Below are 6000 nucleotides of genomic sequence, written 5' to 3'. Positions count from 1 at the left end.
GCGACCCCCCGACAATTAAACCCATGTTTTTTCAGAACTTAATAGGGTTCTTTAAGTGTAATAAATGTAGTGTATGCTCCATCAATAATATAAAGAAAAAGAAAAACAACAGAATTTTGTTCAGGAAATACTAAACAAATTTTCCCCATTAAATCCTTTATAACTTGTTCCACAGAGGGGTTGGTGTATCTCCTAACCTGTCCCTGTGGGCTCCACTATGTGGGCCGCACTTTGCGCCCTCTTCAAGTGAGATTGGGGGAACATCTGGGAAATATTAGAAGGGGGTTTAAAGGACATCCAGTCTCAAAACACTACTTGGAGGTACATGATCGCAATCCCCAGGGAACTTCCCTTTTGGGAATTGATAAATTACAGTTGCCCTGGAGAGGAGGCCCTAAAAAGAGGGCGATTTCAAAACTTGGAATGAGTTGGATATATAGAATTAAAAGCCTTAAACCCTCTGGACTCAATGTAGACATAGAGATTAATGCTTTTATAGACAATGCATGAGAGGTGTACAAAATGCTCAGAATTCACTGCCTAGAAAATTAGGGTCGCATAACCCTTTTTGAAATTATTTGAATTTTAATTTTTGATTTAAATTTTTAGCCAACACAGGGGTGTGAGAGTAGTGACGAGCATGAACTGGCCTGACTAGTTTTGAAGAATTTGTAAGCATAATGTTATTTTTCAACAATTATTATTCCTTAATTTTTTGTCTGTCTTTATAAATTGATTTCATTCTTGTAACCCTGTAATATAATTTTTAGGTTTTAAAAAAGGAGTCTCCCCCCCTCTTGATATGTAGATTTAATCTATAATTGTGATATTAGCACAAATACGCATTTTTTTCTTGAGGGGGTTAATAGGTTTTTTCCTCTTAATTAATCAGATGAGGACAGACTATTTTCCGCCAGTTAAACTTAGCTCTTAAGGGGGTTTGTTTTTGAGTTGAAATCTGGTACTGTGTGACGTTTGAACATTTTTAGCCACACAGTCACTGATGTAGGTTCAGTCTACAAGAAAATGGCGTTTGAGTTGAGGTGGGACTTGGCTGTGGACCCGGATCACGTTCGGTCCCCATGAAAATGGCGACACGACGTGGCTAGCGTCAGGCCTAGCCCATTGGAGATTAGATTCAACCCCATGATCCACGAGAAAATGGCAGTCGAACGAAAGTGAGGCTTGGTTCGGCCGTAATGTTGACCTTAACCTTTTCCGAACGGAACTGAGGCTTGGTTAGGCCGTAATGTTATTTAAGTGATGGATCAGCATATCACCTGTGCCCCAGGAGGACGTAAGGTATTACGAATAGGGATGGCCGAGCGGTTCGCCCGGCGGTCGTTTCACGGCGAATTCCGGCTGTTCGCGGACTGCCCGATCGGGGGACTATTGCCGCCGGTCGCCCGGCGGACTTCCGTGTTTACTGTGTAAAAGAACTTTGACCTATGATGACACATCCATCATGGGGTACAGGGCAGCCAATTGAGACATTACAGCCCATGGACACTTGGACATTCCCCCTAACTTATAAATAGACCCGATCCGGTGGCCATTTTACATTCTTTCTACTGTCACTATAGGGAGAGGTTGCTGTGTGGAGCAGGGAGAGACTGCAATGACCCAAATCGCTAGCTATTAGGTCCACAAAAGTTCTTTTCAGGACTGGTATAGGTGTTAGGTGTAGTTCAGGATATAGGTTTGAGGCACTGCTGTGCTAGTGATTGTTGCAGCAGCCTGTCTTTTGTCAGTGTAGAGAGAGGGACAGGATGCTGTGTGCAGCAGGGACAGTCAGTTTAATCATCAGCTGTTACTATTAGGTCCACAAAAGTCCTTTTCAGGACTGGTATGGTAAAGTAATACAGGATATAGTTTTGAGTGCTATTCAAGTTATTGTTCCAGCAGCCTGTGTTTTGTCAGTTTAAATATGGACAGGCAGGAAGCTGTGTGTGGCAGTGAGGGACAGTCAGTTTAATCAGTAGCTGTTACTATTAGGTCCACAAAGGTTCTTTTCAGGACTGGTATGGTAATAGGCTTGTACACGTATAATATTCTTTCTTCCAAATATAGAAAGAATATTATACTTGACTGCTGCCCTTCTGCTGCAGTAGTCCTTTATCAGTATAGGGACTGAGGTACAGTCTGCTAATCATTCACAACCTACTAGTTCCACAAAGGTCCTTATAAGGACTGGTAAGGTATAGGGTACTACAGTACATAGGGTTGAGTGAGGTACAGTCTGCTATTACTTAAGGACTGGTATAGGTCCACAATATATAGGGTTGAGGTGCACTACTGCTGACTGCTGCCCTATACTGCAGTAGACCTTTATCAGTATAGGGACTGAGAGTTTTGTCACAGGGTCATTTAAAAAATGACAGGCAGAGGAAGAGGCAGGCCCTTCCGCAGGGGTGGTAGGGGTAGGGCAGGAGCAACAGGCTTGAGCCAAAGTGGGAAGTTGCAGAAGGTGCGTTCAATTACTTTAAAGGACGCACCAGACTTTGTTGAGTGGCTCACTCAGCCTTACTCTTCTGCACCCTCCTCATCCTCTCGATCTGCACCCTCTTCTTCACTCTCTGCTATGTGCACCCCCAAAGACACTACCACCAACAACACCACCACCACCACCACATACCTTCCGCTTGAGTCACAGGAATTATTTTCCGATCCATATCAAGACATTTCTGATGCACAGCCACTCTTGGCATTGGATCGGGAAGAGGAGGTAGCAAGAACCGCCACTCAGCAGTCTGACGACAGTACCCAGATCAGCCCAAGGAGGAGGTTGGTTCCCGGTGTTGCTGCCTACTCCGAGATCTCTACTTATAGCGGTGGGGAAGGTGACATTGATGATGACGTGTCTAGTGATGTCACGTGGATGCCCACAAGAGAGGAAGAGGAGGGGAGTTCAGAGGGAGATATGGACCAGCAGATAGGGAGGAGAAGCAGGAATAACTTACATTGCACAGGAGGGACAAAGCAGACTGCTAATGTATCAGGAGCGAGGCATCGACCATGTACGGTCACATCTGGCGCTCCCAGGACGCCGGCACATGGCTCCGCAGTGTGGGCTTTTTTTAACGTGTCCGCTGCTGACAATAGTGTTGCCATCTGCAATCTTTGCAGTCAACGCATTAGTCGCGGTAAGCCCAACACTCACCTAGAGACGACCGCCTTAAGAAGGCACATGAGCAGCCATCACTGAGCCCAGTGGGAGCAACGGAACACACAAAGCCACACTCCAGGCTCTCACCTTCCAGCCTCGTCTTCTACTTATTCTCCTCTCTCCTCACAATTGTCCTCCACTCCACCTTCCATCACGCCAAGCTCACGTTTTTCTGCAAAAAGGCAGGCTTCCGTGGGCCTAATGTTCGAGCATAAAAAAATGATGACGTCGGATAACCCTCTTGCCCAACGGTTGACGGCTGGCTTGTCAGAACTGATAGCCCGCCAACTACTGCCATATAAACTGGTGGACTCTGAGGCCTTTCGCAAATTTGTGGCCATTGGAACACAACAATAGAAGGTCCCAGGAAGGAAGTATTTCTCAGAGAAGGGCATCCCAGAGCTATATGACCATGTTCAGCGGCAAGTGAATGTATCTCTGGCACACAGTGTCGGTGCCAAGATACATCTGACCACAGACACGTGGTCTAGCAAACACGGGCAGGGAAGGTATATCACTTTTACTGCCCACTGAGTGAACCTTCTGACGGCCGTCAAGCATGTAACCCGTGGCACCCGTGTAGATTTGGTTTTACCGCCACGGATTGCATGAAGGCCTGGCTCTTCTTCTCCTCCTCCTACTCCATCCTCCTCCCTCTCCTCCTCGGCTGACTCCTCCTTTTCCGCTGCTAGCCTCTCTTACGCTGCGCCGCCCAAGCTCCCCAGAACCTATTCGACATGCCAGGTGAGACGTTGCCATGCCGTGCTGCGTCTGTTGTGCCTGGAAGCCAAGAGCCACACTGGCCCGGCACTCCTTTCAGCTTTGCATTCACAGGCAGATCAGTGGCTAACACCGCTCAATTTGACAGTTGGTAAAGTGGTGTGTGACAACGGTGCCAATCTGCTTAGCGCATTGAAACAGGGCAAAATGAGGCACGTGTCATGCATGGCACACGTCTTAAACTTGGTCGTGCAGCGATTCGTTGTCAAATACCCTGGGGTCCAGGACATCTTGCGGCAGGCAAGGAAAATCTCGGCCCATTTCAGAAGATCTTACACGGCCATGGCTCGTCTTGCTGACATTCAGCGGTGACACAATCTGCCGGTCAGACGTCTTATTTGCGATTGCCCGACGCGATGGAACTCAACCTTCTATATGCTTGATAGGCTGCTCCAGCAGAAACATGCAGTTAACGTCTACCTGTATGAACTCTGCGGCAGAACAGGTTCTGGGGAGCTGGGGGTTTTTTCACCGCGCCAGTGGCTGCTCATGCGCGACGCATACAGACTTCTGCGGCCATTTGAGGAGATCACCAAACTGGTCAGTCGCAGCCATGGTGCCATCAGTGACATGGTACCTTATGCCTTCTTTATGGAGCGTGTATTGCGTTGTGTCATTGATCAAGCTGTGGAGGAGCAGGAGCGGGAAGATGAAGTCGCAATGCTGGATAAATTCCCAGGGGGAACTCTATCTGAGACAAGTGAACAACAGGAGTCTGAAGAGGAGTCAGAGGAGGATGGTGCCGGGGTGGATGAGGAGGAGCAAGAAGAGCATGCTTTAAACCTTTCTGGGATCCCTGTTGTTGTGCGTGGATGGGGAGAGGAGAATGAAGAGGACGACATTATCCTGGATGATGAGCTGGAGCCAGGCCACCACACAGCTTCCAGTTTAGTGAAAATGGGGGCCTTCATGCTCCAGTGTTTTAATAGGGACCCCCGTATAAAATGCATATTGGTCAAGGACCAGTACTGGGTGGTAACGTACTTAGACCCCCGGTACAAACACAAAATGGTGGAAATGTTACCGCCGTCACAGAGGGCTGTCAGAATGGAGCATTTCCAGGCCTTGCTTCGAGAAATGCTGCATTCTGCTTTTGCGTGCGCTGGCAGAGGAGCAATTCCCACTCCCAGAGAAGGAGTTGCGGGTACCAATCCAACAGCGCCTGCAAGAAGAGGCCGGTTTGAAGATGTGTTGGTGACTTCGGATATGAGGTCATTCTTTCAGCTGACCCATCGACAGGTGTCATCCGGATCCAGCACCAGGGAACGCCTAGACCGTCAGGTGTCCGACTACATCGGGTTAACGGCCGATGTGGACGCTCTGAGGAATGATGAACCCCTGGACTACTGGGTGGGCAGGCTTGACCTCTGGGCAGAGCTTGCCCAATTTGCAATCGAACTGTTGGCTTGCCCCTTGTCCAGTGTCCTGTCCGAAAGGACGTTCAGCGCAGCACGGGGGATCGTAACCGATAAGCGTACTCGCCTAGCTCATGACAGTGTTAACTACCTCACATTTCTAAAAATGAATGAGGCATGGATCTCGGAGGAATTCAACACATGTGACCAGTAGACCATGTATATGTCTATAAACGATTTTTTTAATCGAGCACACAGACCTTCTTTCTTCATTTGGCTCACTTCCTTGTCCAAAAAAAGCACACCATACTATATGCCCATACCCTCCTGTTTGAAGAGGTTGAGCGGTGTCATATTTCTACTGGGGCTGCTTATTATGAGGGGCTCCCACCATCCCTGTGCTGTGCTGACTTCCTCCTGGGACTGCTTATTATGAGAGGCTCCCACCATCTCTGTGCTGTGCCGACTTCCTCCTGAGACTGTACCTCTGCTGTGCATATTATGAGGGGCTCCCACCATCCCTGTGCTATGCTCATTATGAGGGGCTCCCACCATCCCTGTGCTATGCTCATTATGAGGGGCTTCCACCATCCCTGTGCTGTGCTAACTTCCTCCTGGGGCTGCTTATTATGAGGGGCTCCCACCATCCCTATGCTGTGTTGACTTCCTCCTGGGGCTGTACCTCTGCTGTGCATATTA

This window comes from Lithobates pipiens, unplaced genomic scaffold, assembly GCF_037356315.1.
Source record: "Lithobates pipiens isolate NorthernLeopardFrog02 unplaced genomic scaffold, aLitPip1_a1.2 Scaffold_25, whole genome shotgun sequence".
Classification (NCBI taxonomy): domain Eukaryota; kingdom Metazoa; phylum Chordata; class Amphibia; order Anura; family Ranidae; genus Lithobates; species Lithobates pipiens.
Note: the sequence above shows the minus strand (reverse complement) of the source record.